The sequence below is a fragment of the Mustelus asterias genome, chromosome 4, assembly GCF_964213995.1.
Source record: "Mustelus asterias chromosome 4, sMusAst1.hap1.1, whole genome shotgun sequence".
In the NCBI taxonomy this organism is placed as follows: Eukaryota; Metazoa; Chordata; class Chondrichthyes; order Carcharhiniformes; family Triakidae; genus Mustelus; species Mustelus asterias.
The window spans coordinates 8,498,869-8,514,395 of record NC_135804.1 but is presented as its reverse complement, the minus strand read 5'-3'; positions in this window follow the sequence as shown (position 1 = coordinate 8,514,395).

Sequence of the window (15,527 nt, the reverse complement as noted above, 5' to 3'; positions counted from 1 at the left end):
GCCGATATATTTCCAAGTCAGGAGGGGAACTTGCTGGTGGTGGTGGTGGTGGTGGTGGTGTTCCCATGTATCTGTTGCCCTTGTCCTTCCAGATGGAAGTGGTCGTGGGTTTGGAAGGTGCTGTCGAAGTATCTTTGGTGAATTGCTGCAGTGTATCTTGTAGACAGTACGCAGAATATTGAATAAACTAGATAGCCGTACATGACAAGTTAAATCATACAGGTGAAATCTCCTTTCTCGCCATTTTTCTTCTCTCTTGTCCTGAAGAATTCTTCCTCAGCCATCATTCCAGCCAAATGTCCCTTCACCTCACCCAAGTGATCATCATTGCTGTGCACATTTCAGCAGAGCTAGTGTGACAGCTTCATTCACAAAGTCCCACAGAGTTTTCCACAATTTGAGATGGAATGGTAAGCGTAACGCTACAGCTGTATCAATTTCCTTTTCTACTCACGAGATTTTGGAAAGAAAAATACTCAATGTGGATGGAATATTGACAGGTGAGTACTGTAAAGCATGATGACCTTTGGAGGTGCAGTAATTGCAAGGATTGACATCCACCAGTGAGTATAATGAATGATATTGGTTTATTTACAAGCAGATGCATATACAGAGAACTTTCACGATGTTAACACTTCCAACTCCAGGATCTACTCTGGTTGTAAAAGCCCACGCTCTGCAACGAGGTCCCCGGCTCGTTCTTCATTGGATGATCGGGTCACATGACCCTCCTGAAGCATGCCCCTTGAAGGGACCAGACAGTAGCGGATTCTGAATCAATGTTTGCCCTCAACTTTGTCAAGTGCTACTCAATGAAGAGAGGTGGAGCTCTCCCCAGTTTCCGGCATTTATCTCTCAATCGGCAGATTATCTGGACATTATTCCTTTGCTGTGTGTGGGAATGTGCCATGTGCAGATTGGTTACAGTGTTTTCATCAGTGACTACACTTCATGAAGTACTTTACTAGTTGTAAAACATTCCGGGACATTAAGGTTGTGACCGACACAATACATATCAACAACAGGCATGCAATCTGTTGCAGAAGTGAGATGAACTGACTGACCTCCCCTTGCCTGCAAACCCCTGTTCTCCTTGCCCAGTTGGATCACTAGTTAACAGTATGGGTGCCCTTACCACCACCCTTGATATGCCCAGCTAACTCTGTATAGTTTGACAGTCAGACTTTGAATCTTTTGCCTCTGTACGTCTCACCTACACATTGACTAATATATCACTCAGCCTTCAGGACATCTTTCTGTTTTTGCTGATGTGGAGAATCTTCTATTAAATCCAATGAATAAGGGTGGATAATATAGCAGCTGAAATAAGCAAACATGAAGGATCAATTTCAGGAAATGCAAAGGATATTAACAATATATTTAGGGAATTTCATGAATGTTGTCTACGGAGCAGAATCTATTTCTTCAATAATGGATATTGATACTTGCCTTAGGGAATGCAATTACCATCTCTCTCACTCTCTTAGGAAGAGTGTATTGATATTAAGCGTCATGTTACCATACAGCAAAGCCACGCATATTCCCTTGATATCTTCTCCTGTACCTTCCTTCATAAGCTGTTCACATGATCTTTTTAATCAGCTTCTCTTGCAGTGTGGTCAATTTTTGGCTTTTTTTAAAAAAAGTAAAAGTCATTCATTCATGAGATTGTTCTGGAGTAGGACCCAGTTTCTGCAGGGCTATAGTTTCCCACAGGACAAATCCAGTGTCTTTGAGAACCAGGTTGAGTTAATCTTAATCAAACTGAAATGAAAACTGGAAGCGCTGGAATAACTCAGCAGGTCAGGCAGCATCTGTGAAGAGAGAAACTGAGTTAATTGGTGGGATTTTATGGCCTCGCTCGAGCAAGACCGGAAATTCCCACCCCGAGGTCCACGGACAGTTCCGTTGTCCGCCCCTCGCCCACTCCGATTGTCGGAAAAAGCCATCTGGTTCACTAATGTCCTTCAGGGAAGGAAATCTGCCATCCTTACCTGGTCTGGCCGACATGTGACTCCAGAACCACAGCAATGCGATTGACTCTCAACTGCCCTCTGAGGACAACTAGGGATGGGTGATAAATGCGAAGGAAGGCGAAGCGGTAGAATTCCAATGAATGTTTTTGAGGCCAATATGACTCTTCTTCAGAACTCCTTTATCTTTCTCATTTGACCTGTCTGCAGGAGCACACAAACTTCTGTCTGGCTGCAGGACGCAAGTACAAGCCTAGTACAAGTTACAGCACACTACTTTGCCTGTTTTAAAGCGGAGGTGTATTCTGGCAATTGTCGCTGTTGAAACTGTTTCAAAAAGTATTTCTTAAAGGGTAGCAATGGAACAGTAGGTCAGAGAAAGGATTCCCACCTTCTCAAGGACAATGGCTAAAGCCTTCTTCCAGGAAATAGAGATGAACTACTTTCTATTTAAGGAGAGACGTCATGTTTCCTCATGCACTGTGAAGGGATTGGGAACAGCAGCCTCAGTAGTCAATGAAAGAAGTCTGGCATTATGGGCCAGGCTGCAATGCCCACAAAAAATTCAACCAGGGTCAAGGTCAGGGAATCCATCTCCAAATGCCTCCTTCCACCAACTGCATCACCAACTTCACACACCATAGCCTCGTGGTATTATCGCTCGACGATTAATCCAGGAACTCAGCTAATGTCCTGGGGACCTGGGTTCGAATCCCATCACGGCAGATGGTGGAATTTGAATTCAGTGCAACATATCTGGAATTAAGAATCCATTGATGACTATGAAACCATTGTTTATTGTCGGAAAAACACATCTTGATTCACTAATGTCCTTCAGGGAAGGAAACGTGCTGTACTTACCCGGTCTGGCCTACATGTGACTCCAGAGCCACAGCAATGTGGTTGACTCTCAGCCTCCCTCCAAGGACAACGAGGGATGAGCGGTAAATGCTGGCCACCCAGCAATGCCTATGTCCCACGAATAAATTTTTTAAAATTCAATGCATCATACCTCCATCACTTACTCATCAGGAATTAGGACTCAAACCCTATCATTCACCTCACCCTCACATATTTAACACTGCTGTAAGCCTCCACATCTCGCAGCTTCCACATATATCCGACTAATTGACCATGACTAGCACATAACTCACACATATATAATAAAAGCAAACTACTGCGGATGCTGGAATCTGAAACCTAAAGAGAAAATGCTGGAAAATCTTAGCAGGTCTTTTCTCCCCCATTGCTTTCCTTTCCCCCCACTTTTTCTCAATTGTATCTCTCTCCCAGCCATCTCCCCCCTCCCCCCACATCTTCATCTGTCACAGCTTACCCTCTGATTTCAGCTTCCCTGCTGTTGGGCCATTCACACCTTCTATGGACTGCCATTAGCACCTCTTAGCCTTTCCCCGCTTGTTTCTGTGGCTATGACTCATCTTCCATTCCTTCACCCTGCAGTATAAATATCTCCCGCTTTCTGAGTCTTTTAGCTCTGACAAAGGGTCATCTGATCTCAAAACATCAGCTTTTTTCTCTCCTTACAGATGCTGCCCGACCTGTTGAGATTTTCCAGCATTTTCTCTTTTGGACCCACACGTACATGTTAGAAAACATCCAATGGCGTTCTCCCCGCTATAGTGCAGGTCACAATCACACAAACGGGAACAAGCAGCAGAGGACTGGTGTGGGATGGCCCCATGGAGTAGATGGGAACCGGCTTTGCTGAAACAGTTCAGGATGGCAATACGTGGGCCATGCTTTACCTGGTTTGCTCGACTCCAATATGCACAGCAGTTCTGAGGATTCTGCCATCATGCACCGTATGGGATAGCCGCACTGACGTTGTAAAATGTGTAAAATTTCTTATGCACCTTCTCAAATGCAGCTTCCCCTTCATCCCACAATCTGATATTACAAACAAGCTGGAGGTGGTGTGTCCATTATTCCCACACTTTCTGTTTATTTGATTTGATTTATTATTGTTGCATGTACTGGTATACAGTGAAAAGTATTGTTTCTTGCACGCTATACAGACAAGGCATACTGTTCATAGAGAAGGAAAGGAGAGAGTGCAGAACGTAGTGTTACAGTCATAGCTAGGGTGTAGAGAAAGATCAACTTAGTGCAAGATAGGTCCAATCAAAAGTTTGATGGCAGCAGGGAAGAAACTGTTCTTGAGTCGGTTGGTACGTAACCTCAGACTTTCGTATCTTTTTCCCGACGGAAGAAGGTGGAAGAGAGAATGTCCGGGGTGTGTGGGGTTTTTGATTATGCTGGCTGCTTTTCCGAGGCACGGGCTGTGTAGATGGAGTCAATGGATGGGAGGCTGGTTTGCACAATGGACCGGGCCATATTCACAACCCTTTGCGGTCTTGGTCAGAGCAGGAGCCATACCAAGCTGTGACACATCTGGAAAGGATGCTTATCTGCTTTGGGAAATTTACCACTTTACAGGTGCTATATAAATGCAAATCCTTGTAGAGATTGGAAATAATGAATAAGCATTCTTTCCTTGTTTAGCATCCTTCTAATCCACTCTAAGAATTGTGACATTGAAAACTCTTTTACTCTCTATTTAGAGCTGTCATTCCACTGCTAACTGCCTGTCACAGCTTTAATCAAATAGTGTTCAGGCATAAATTGATGTTGCGAGAATTGAACAAGTTTCTTGCAGGCTTGACAGAGACGTGAGAGGCCAACAACATTTAATTCGCTTCATCTATCAAAGAAACGTGAAAAACACTTCATATTAACCAGCATCGCTGTCGATTTTGATTCTTGACCCGCTGACTGTCAAATGGAGTGTGCGGGAGAATAGCCCACATTCGTGTTGAAGGAAAGAGGGTGGTTCTGGACGCTCCAGCTTCATTCATGCCAGTCTAGATGAGCTGTGCCTATTAAACAGGCTATCTCATTGCCTACTGGCTGGCCAATATCTGCCCACTCTCGACTGCTAGCAACAGGAGTGGCAGATTATGGATGATGGGTTCTGGGTCGGGTCCCAAGGTAATAGCATAGAATAGAAGTTTCAGAGAATCCCCACAGTGCAGAAGGAGGCCATTTGCCCATCGCATCTGCACCGAATCTGACTGATACACTGACGGAGTAACTTACCTCGGCCCTCTCCCCGCCCCATAACCCCACACATTTACCATGTCAAATTCATCTAACCTACACATCTTAGGACACCAAGGGGCAATTTAGCATCACCAATCCACCTAACCTGCACATCTTTGGACTGGGAGGAAACCGGAGCACCCGGAGGAAACCCACACAGACACAGGAAGAATGTGCAAACTCCACACAGACAGTCACCCAAGCTCGGAATCGAACCCAGGTCCCTGGTACTGTGAGGCATCAGTGCTAACCACTGTACAGTCTCTGGCTTGCTCTGTGAACAGTCTTGCCAAATTTCCTAAAGCCCCCAGAAGAGTATTACTGCCCCTCCTGAACCCTCAAGGCAAATATGAAACTTATTTTGGTTGCACAGCATGAAGAGCATGCATGGTGCATTCTGCAAACTTTTCCAACTGAAATGAAGTTTTGTGTTTTTATATGGGAAGGGGCAAACACATTTGGTCTTCCCTGGGTAGACCTCATTCAAAATGGAGTCAGATTCAATGTTGAGCTTAATTGGGGGGCGGGAGGCCAGTAACATTGATGCCACGCATATGCCAGGCACTGACCCTGTCCAATAGGAGAGAATCAAAACCATCTCGTCGAGACATTCAACAACTTCATCATTGCTGAATTCCCCACCAGCAACATCCTGGAAGTTACCATTCAGCAGTAACTTCACTGGATCAACCACAGAGAATCATAGAATCCCGACAGTGCAGAAGGAGGCCATTCAGTCCATTGAGTCTGCATTGACAACAATCCCACCCACACCCTATCCCTGCAACCCCACGTATTTACCCTGCCAGTCACCCTGACACTAAGGGGTAATTTACCATGGCCAATCAACCTAACCCGCACATCTTTGGACTGTGGGAGGAACCGTTAGCACCCAGTGGAAACCCACGCAGATAGTGGGAGAACGTGCAAACTCCACACATATATGCATATGAGAAGAGGTCAGAGGCAGGGAATTCTGCAGCAAGGAACTTACTTCTTGATTCCCCAAAGCCTGTCCACCATCTAAGTCAGGAGTGTGATGGGATCCTCTCCACTTGCCTGGATGAGTGCAACTTCAACCACACTCAAGAAACTCAGCACCATCAAGGACAAAGCAGCCCCCTTGACTGGCACCCACCAACCACCTTAACCATTTATTCCTTCCACCACTGGCGCACAGCAGTACCAGTGTGATACCATCTACAAGATGCACTGTCACAACTTACCAAGCCTCACTTCGACAGCACTTTCTAAACCTGCGATCTCTCGCACTCAGAAGAAATATTGGAAGACTACCAACTTTCCTCCAAGACAGATACCATCTTGAATTGGAACAATAACACTGTTCCTTCACTGATATTGGGGCGAAATTCTGGAACTCCATCCCTAACAGCACTGTGGATGTACCAAGCACATGGGCTGCAACGGTTCAAGAAGGCGGCTCACCACCACCTTCTCAAGGGCAATCAGGGATGGGCAATAAATTCTGGCCTTCCCAGTGATGCTCTTATCCCCTGGATAAATCAAAAATAAATGCCACCAATCCCATTTTGAGGACATTATTGCTGCTGCTACTGCTAGGCAACATCAGTTAAAGTCAGCTCCATGTTATAATAGATGTTTGTTAATCTTAGACACATTATTAATGGCAATGTTTTGACTATTTTTGCATTTTATGAACATAACCTTGGTCTGTTCGGCACAGAATGGAACTGTTGAATGTTTGGGATATTTTCTAAGCATTCTAGAAGTACAAAAGTCATCATGGGGCGACACGGGGGCACAGTGGTTGGCACTGCTGCCACACAGCGCCAGTGACCCGGGTTCAATTTCCAGCTTGGAATTTGCACATTCTCCCTATGTCTGTGTGGGTTTCTTACAGGTGCTCCGGTATCCTCCCACAGCCCAAAGACGTGTGGGTTAGGTGGATTGATAATGATAAATTGCCCCTTAGTTTCAGGGGGGCTAGCCAGGGAAAAAGAATGGGGCTATGGGGATAGGGCCTGGGTGGGATTGTGGTCATTGCAGACTCAATTGGCCGAATGGCCTCCTTCTGCACTGTAAGGATTCCATTCCATAGATCATTGTTACTGATGATGGTGATGAAGCATAGGGTTGAGAGTAACCACACAACAGTGCCTAAATAGCAAAGACTGCTTCCAATTTTGCGCAGCCTGTAAAACCTGTCCAGTGTGGCACCAAGAAGAGAAACAAATTCAAAGTTCACGTATTGTAATATTGTACTGGAATGCAATCACTGAACCATCTGCAAGTAGTCAGAAAATGAGTTACTTTTTGCACAGTTTAAAACATCAGCAGTGAAGATGAGTGCCCCTTCGCTGCAATTGTTAATCTTTTTCCAGAGAAACTTGTGCAGATGATAGTATGGTTAATTATATACCGAGAACAGATCTTATATTACAGTTGTACCATTTTACTCTTTGTTATTGAGAAACCTGTTGAATCTCCTCAAAGCAATGCTTCATTTTCTTTCAATAGCTCTGAAAGTGAGTTCTAGTAGATAGATTTTCTCACGTTGCCAGCTGTGTGTGTGCTCTTCCCCTTTCTTCCCGTCGACAGTCTGACAGGGTCGGAGGCCGGTAAGGATGATCTTGTTCAGTCGTGCTGACCTTGAAAGGGATGTGAAGAGGCTGCTGCCAGCATTGCAGAGAATCGCTCGTGAATTATTATCAGCCCTGTCTCTCCTGCCACTGGTATGGGCCACTTGCATGGACTGTACTTACAGCAGGAAGAGTGTCATTGCAAGGCCCAACTCAGTCGAAGGCCTCCATTTGGTTTGGTTCCTGGGCATTTTACAGAATTCATATAAAACTCATGTTCCTAAATATCATTATGCCTGTACCAGTAGCAACGTTGTGTGGAATGTAGACATTTTCCATCAAGATAATTTGCAGACGATGCTTGGCTCTCTGTAACTGTTACTGAGCATTGGACAGGTTAGTACATGTTGTAGCAATCATGTTCTGAACCTACTGAAGGTGGCTATCCATATGCAAGTTTCTTTTTATTTCCCCAGTTATGTTTGGGAGGTTGGATAGTATAATACCCACTGTGCAAAAGGAGGCCATTCGGCCCATTGAGCCTGCAGCAACGACAATCCCACTCAGACCCTATCCCACTAACTCCACGTATTTACTCTGCTAATATCCCTGACACTAAGGCTGGAATTAGACCGGCACGCCCGCCCCGATTCCAGGGCAGGCAAGGCTCGGAGAATGGCATTCTCCGTTGGCCTTGGGCAGGATTGTAGGAACCTCAGGCGAATGTACCGGTACAATTCCGCCCAAAGGATCAATTTAGCATGGCCAATCAACCTAACCTCTGTGAACTTGTTTCTCTTCTCACTCCCACGTGGCACGATGGCACAGTGGTTAGCACTGATGCCTCACAGCGGGTTCAATTCTCAGTTTGGCTCACTGTCTGTGCGGAGTCTGCATGTTCTTCCCGTGTCTGCGTGGGTTTCCTCCAAGTGCTCTGGTTTCCTCCCACAGTCTAAAGGATGTGCTGGTTAGGTGCATTGGCCATTGCTAAATTCTCCCTCATTGTACCCAAACAGGCGCTGGAGTGTGGCAACTAGGGGATTTTCACAGTAACTTCATTGCAGTGTTAAAGTAAGCTTACATGTGACACCAAATGAATAAATTAAACACTGAATTACCTTTAGAGGCTCCCAGATGTACATCTTTGACTCCATCTTATTTCTCATCTACATACTGCCCATTGCCCTTCACCAGTTCTCCCTAAAGCAACAATAGTCAGCTGATATCTTCTGTGAATGTACATTCAGGCAGGAAAAACAAAATTATTGAGATTTCCAAGGGACAACGGGTGTATTTCAAGATCTTTATTTGACTAATAACGGATCTTTTCTCTGTTTCTGCAGAAACGATTATTTAGCCTTTATCCTTATTCCTCACATCTGAATTCTGCTTTTGTCTTTGGGAAGGTTCTTGTTGCCCCTTTCTTTAACGTGGGCAATATTTATCTTCCTCCAGTCCTGGTATCTGCTAGTCTAAGAAACCAGCAAGAACTGACAGTCTCAAGAATTGCCAACTCAAAAACACAAGTTAATACCCATCAAAGATATGTCCTTACAGTGGAAGTGGAGGGGGATACTGCCTTTTTATGAATTCAGTTGTGAACTGTGGGTGATGCTGCAAGGCCAACAGTTCCTATCAACATGACTGTGGGACCATAGAATCATAGAATCCCTACAGTGCACGAGGAGGCCATTTGGCCCATCGAGCCCGTACTAACCACAATCTCAACCATGCCCTATCCCCATAACCCCACGTATTTACCCTGCTATCCCCCTGACACTAAGGGGCAGATTAGCATGGCCAATCCACTTATCCCGCACATCTTTGGACTGTGGGAGGAAACCGGAGCACCCGGAGGAAACCCATGCAGACAAGGGGAGAATGTGCAAACTCCACCCGAGCCCGGAATTGAACCCAGGTCCCTGGCGCTGTGAGGCAGCAGTGTTAACCACAGTGCCACCGGATGGAGGAGGCAAGCTCACTGCAAGTTGCCATCAAAATTACTTCAGCACTTCAGCAAAAAAATCAAACCCGACACTCCCAGCGCACTATTCCGGGAGCACTGCACTCTCTGAAATGCCAGTTTTTAAAATTAATTTGCAGAATGTGGGCATAGCCAGCTGGACCAGTGTTTGTTGACCATCCCTCGTTGTCTTTCAGAAGGTGGTGGTGAGCTGCCTTCTTAAACTGCTGCAGTCCCTGAGGTGTAGGTACATCCACAATGCTGTTAGGGAGGGAGTTCCAGGATTTTGGCCCAGCCACAGTGAAGGAACGGCCGATATATTTCCAAATCTTCCAACTCATCTGGTTCACTAATGTCCTTTCGGGAAAGGAATCTGCTGTCCTTACCTGATCTGGCCTACATGTGACTCCAGAGCCACAGCAATGTGGTTGACCCTCAACTGTCTTCCAAGGGTAACTAGGGATGGGCAATAAATGCTGGCCAGCCAACGACGCCCATGTCCCAGGAATGAACAAAAAAAAAGACAGGATGGTGAGTGGTCATTATCACATTGCTGAGTTTGCAAGTTGGCTGCCACATTTTCTACATCAGTCTTAATATTTCAGAAGTGCCTCCTCATTGGCTCTGAAGCACTTAGAGTCCAGTGGTTATGAAAAGCGCAATATAAATGTAAGTCTTTTTATTGCATGAGAAGTTGTGAACAAACTCAAAAAACTTATTCCACCGAACACAAATAGTAGGCTGCTCCCTGCTATGCCCAAGCAACTACTCACAATGACAAACTGGTTTTGATTTTGGCCTCTCTCAGATTTCCATCACCAAAGAGATACAGGCGAAGGGACATTTTGACAACTTTCTTAACACTCATTACGAGGCCCTCTCGTGTTTAGATCAAAAAATGCACAGACCAGAGAGATCACACGTTGCCAGTTGATTACTATAGAAACCAATTAACATTTCTGAGTGGAGAGAAAAAATTGAAAGGATGATTCTAATCTCCGAATGCATTGTAGAGAGGAAAGGAAAAAGGACTGTTTAAGCAGTGTTGAATTTTTATTTCGTAAAATCAGTGCTGGCCTAAAACGGAATTCTAATATCAATCGTTCAAAGTCTTCATAATTAAAGACAGTTTTAAGAATTAATGTCCTTGCAAATTGTGGGGAAAAACATCATTAATAGGCATAAATCAAACTTCAAAGGTTTCATTATTTAGATGGAAGTGGTTGCTTTGAGTGTTTCAACAGAAGTTAAACTGTTCCAGTTACACATTAATAAACATTTAAACACATCAAATGCTTTCAATTACGTCATGGCAGAGTGTTGGGAATCGGAGAAATGGACAGGAGCAAAAAAAACATCATGAGGTACAACTAGCTGCCTCACAAGTTCAAGAATGACTGAGCGGTCTTCCTTTATCTTCTCTAATCTTTAATTGTTTATTTTATTTTAGAGTTTATTTATTAGTGTCATAAGTGGGCTTACATTAACACGGCAATGAAGTTACTGTGAAAATCCCCCAGTCGCCACACTCCGGCGCCTGTTCGGATACACTGAGGGAGAATTTAGCATGGCCAATGCACCTAACCAGCAAGTCTTTCAGACTGTGGGAGGAAACCGGAGCACCAAGAGGAAACCCATGCAGACACGGAGAGAATGTGCAAACTCCACACAGACAGTGACCAAGCCAAGAATCGAACCTGAGTTCGTGGCACTGTGAGGCAGCAATGCTAACCACTGTGCCACCCTCATTTATTTGTGAGGTGTGCAGAGTTGTCCAACATCTTGCAGTGGACCTGCCATTGGTGGGGGACCTAAGATGAAAACTTCAAGATAGCAGTCAATAAGTAAGCGCGCACACACTTTTTGTTTTAAATTCCACTTGCCTTGAGAGGTTAATCTTAGACAGATGGACTCTTCCTTGCACCCTCATCACAAGTCCCAATTATTGAAGATGTAAAGTAAAGTTTATTTATTAGTCACAAGTATGGCTTACATTAACACTGCAATGAAGTTACTGTGAAATTCCTCTAGTCGCCACAGTCCGGCGCCTGTTCGAGGCAACGCACCTAACCAGCATGTCTTTCAGAATGTGGGAGGAAACTGGAGCACCCGGAGCAAACCCATGCAGACACAGAGAGAACGTGCAGACTCTGCACAGGCAGTGACCCAAGTCAGGAATCGAACCCGGGTCTCTGGCACTGTGAAGCAGCAGTGCTAACCACTGTGCTACCATGCCGCCCCATTTTGGAAACCAAGAAAGAAATGAGGGACTAAGACAGTCCAGGCCTGTATACACAAAACACTGGCCGCAGCATAAAGGAGTAACAGATGGGATCTGCTCATGTATGCCTCAGATGATGATATATCACTGATAGCAATCAGTTGTGTGTTAGCCTCTCTCTCTCTATAGAGGGAGAGAGGTCAGAATACCATGCCTAGGAGCAACCTGCCTACTTTGACAAAGGGTCATCCAGACTCAAAACGTTGGCTCTATTCTCTCTCCACAGATGCTGTCAGACCTGCTGAGATTTCCAGCATTTTCCATTTTACTTTCAGATTCCAGTAAATGCAGTAATTTGCTTGTGCCTATTGTGTGATCTGTTTCGATGTACGACGAATAAGCGGGTGTTAAACAGGTACCAAATTATGTCTGTCTAAGAACCAAATGCCATGAGTTCAAGATAAAAGGACCATCTCAGAACACTGGATAGGCTTACAATCCTTGCTGGGAATGAAGTGAGAAAACCGAATGCTGTATGCACAAGGGGAGTTTGATTAGAGTGAATGCACTGTGCCCACTGTTCATGATGCTGTCTCCTCTACACTGGGGATACCAGATGCAAATTGGATGATCACATTGCAGGATGCTCCATTCAGTCCACAAGTGTAACCTGAGTTCGCACTCACCTGACATTTTAATTCTCCACAACACTCCCATTCTCTCTCCGTCCTCAGCCTCCGATGCTGTTCCAATGAAAGTCAAGGGATGTTTAAGGAACAGCAGCTTCTCTTACGATGAGCCTTCAGTTAGAATTGTAGAATCCCTACAGTACAGAAGAAGGCCATTTGGCCCATTGAGTCTGCACCGACAACAATCCTGTTTCCCAGAATGAACTGTTCAAAAATGCAGGTACAAAAATACAACAAAACTTACTCCAACTTATGAATCAAAGAAAGCGTTGAATAAAGAAACATCATCACTCCAAACTTGAGACCTCTCCCCGGGATACTCCAAGCTCTCTACAGTTCTACATGGTTTCTTATTTATAGTGAATCAGCTGGTCATAGAATCATCATAGAATCCCGACAGTGCAGAAAGAGGCCATTTGGCCCATCGAGTCTGCACCGACCACAATCCCACCCAGGTCCTATCCCCTTACCCCTACATATTAACCCGCTAATCCCTCTAACCTACACACCTCAGGACTCGAAGGGGCAATTTTTAGCATGGCCAATCAACCCAACCCGCACATCTTTGGACTGTGGGAGGAAACCGGAGCACCCGGAGGAAACCCACGCCAACACGAGGAGAAGGTGCAAACTCTGCACAGACAGTGACCCAAGCCGGGAATCAAACCCAGGTCCCTGGAGCTGTGAAGCAGCGGTGCTAACTATTGTGCTACCATGCCGCCCAGCTGACTATTACATCACTCTGCAATTGGTTCCATGGTTTACTGGGTCAACTGACCCTTACATCTTGATCCCATTGGTCACATCACAACCATCTTGTTCCCATTGGTCACATCACAACCAATACAAAGTTGTCACTGGTTGCCCTCTAACAAATCCCACCCAGGCCCTATCCTTGTAACCCCATATAATCCCCCTGACACTAAGGGGCAATCCCACACAGACCTGTTCCCCGTAACCCAAAGTATTTGCCCCACTACTCTCCTAACCTACACATCTTGGGACACTAAGGGGCAATTTAGCATGGCCAATCCACCTAACCTTCTGGACCCAATATCGGGCTCACCAATTTCAGATAGAATCAGAGAATCTCTACAGTGCAGAAGGAGGCCATTCACCTACCGAGTCTGCACTGACAACAATCCCACCCAGACCTGTTCCCCATAACCCAAAATATTTATCCCACTAATCTCATAACCTACACATCGTGGGACACTAAAGGGCAATTTAGCATGATCAATGCAGCTAGCCCACATATCTTTGGACTGTGGGAGGAAACTGGAGCACCCGGAGGAAACCCACGCAGACATGGGGAGCATGTGAAAACTCCACAAAGACAGTCACCCGAGGCTGCAGTTGAACTCCGATCTCTGGAGCTGTGAGGCAGCAGTGCCAACCACTGTGCCACCGTGCTGCCAGAGATCCTAATCTCTGCCCTCACTTTGCAGACGGGAGCTGCGGGTGATACCTCTACTGTTGTCAGTTAAACCTCCACCAGGAGTTCATTTACCTGTCTCATCACCAACCCCGTTTTTGCCTTCTACCATTTGTCTTCCGTCTTCCTTTTGTTTTCCCTTTCTTTTGTATTTTCAACTCCCCCCATCCCACCCCTTTTCCCTGCCTCTGTACGTGCTGAAAACCTGGTCCATCTCCAACTTTTCCCAGTTCTGATCAAAGATCAGCTTCCCTTCTTTTGATTGATTTGATTTATTATTGTCACATATATTAACATACAGTGAAAAGTGTTGTTTCTTGCGCGCAATACAGGCAAAGCATACTGTTCATAGAGAAGGAAACGAGAGAGTGCAGAATGTAGTATTACGGTCATAGAATATAGAACATAGAACATTACAACGCAGTACAGGCCCTTCGGCCCTCAATGTTGCGCAGACCTGTGAAACCAATCTAAAGCCCATCTAACCTACACTATTCCAATATCATCCATATGTTTATCGAATGACCATTTAAATGCCCTTAATGTTGGCGAGTCCACTACTGCTGCAGGCAGGGCATTCCACGTCCTTACTGCTCTCTGAGTAAAGAACCTACCCCTGACATCTGTCCTATACCTATCACCCCTCAATTTAAAGCTATGTCCCCTCGCGCTAGCCATCACTATCTGAGGAAAAAGGCTCTCCTGTCCACCCTGTCTAATCCCCGGATCATCTTATATGCCTCTATTATTTCACCTCTTAACCTTCTTCTCTCTAATGAAAACAGCCTCAAGTCCCTCAGCCTTTCCTCATAAGACCTTCCCACCATACCAGGCAACATCCTGGTAAATCTCCCCTGCACCCTTTCCAATGCTTCCACATCCTTCCTATAATGCGGCGACCAGAACTTTACGCAACACTCCAAGTGCGGCCGCACCAGAGTTTTGTACAGCTGCAACATGACATCATGGCTCTGAAACTCAATCCCTCTGCCAATAAAAGCTAACATACCGTACGCCTTCTTAACAACCCTATCAACCTGGGTGCCAACTTTCAGGGATCTATGCACATGGACACCAAGATCTCTCTGTTCATCCACACTACCAAGTATCTTACCATTAGCCCAGTACTCTGTATTCCTGTTACTCCTTCCAAAGTGAATCACCTCACACTTTTCCATATTAAACTCCATTTGCCACCTCTTAGCCCAGCTCTGCAGCTTATTTATGTCCCTCTGTAACCTACAACATCCTTCCGCACTGTCCACAACTCCACTGACTTTAGTGTCATCCGCAAATTTATTAACCCATCCTTCTATGCCCTCATCTAGGTCATTTATAAAAATGACAAACAGCAGTGGCCCCAAAACAGATCCTTGCGGTACACCACTAGTAACTGAACTCCAGGATGAACATTTCCCATCAACCACCACCCTCTGTCTTCTTACGGCTGGTCAATTTCTGATCTAAACCGCTAAATCACCCTCAATCCCATGCCTCCGTATCTTCTGCAATAGCTTACCATGGGGAACCTTATCAAACGCTTTATTGAAATCCATATACACCAC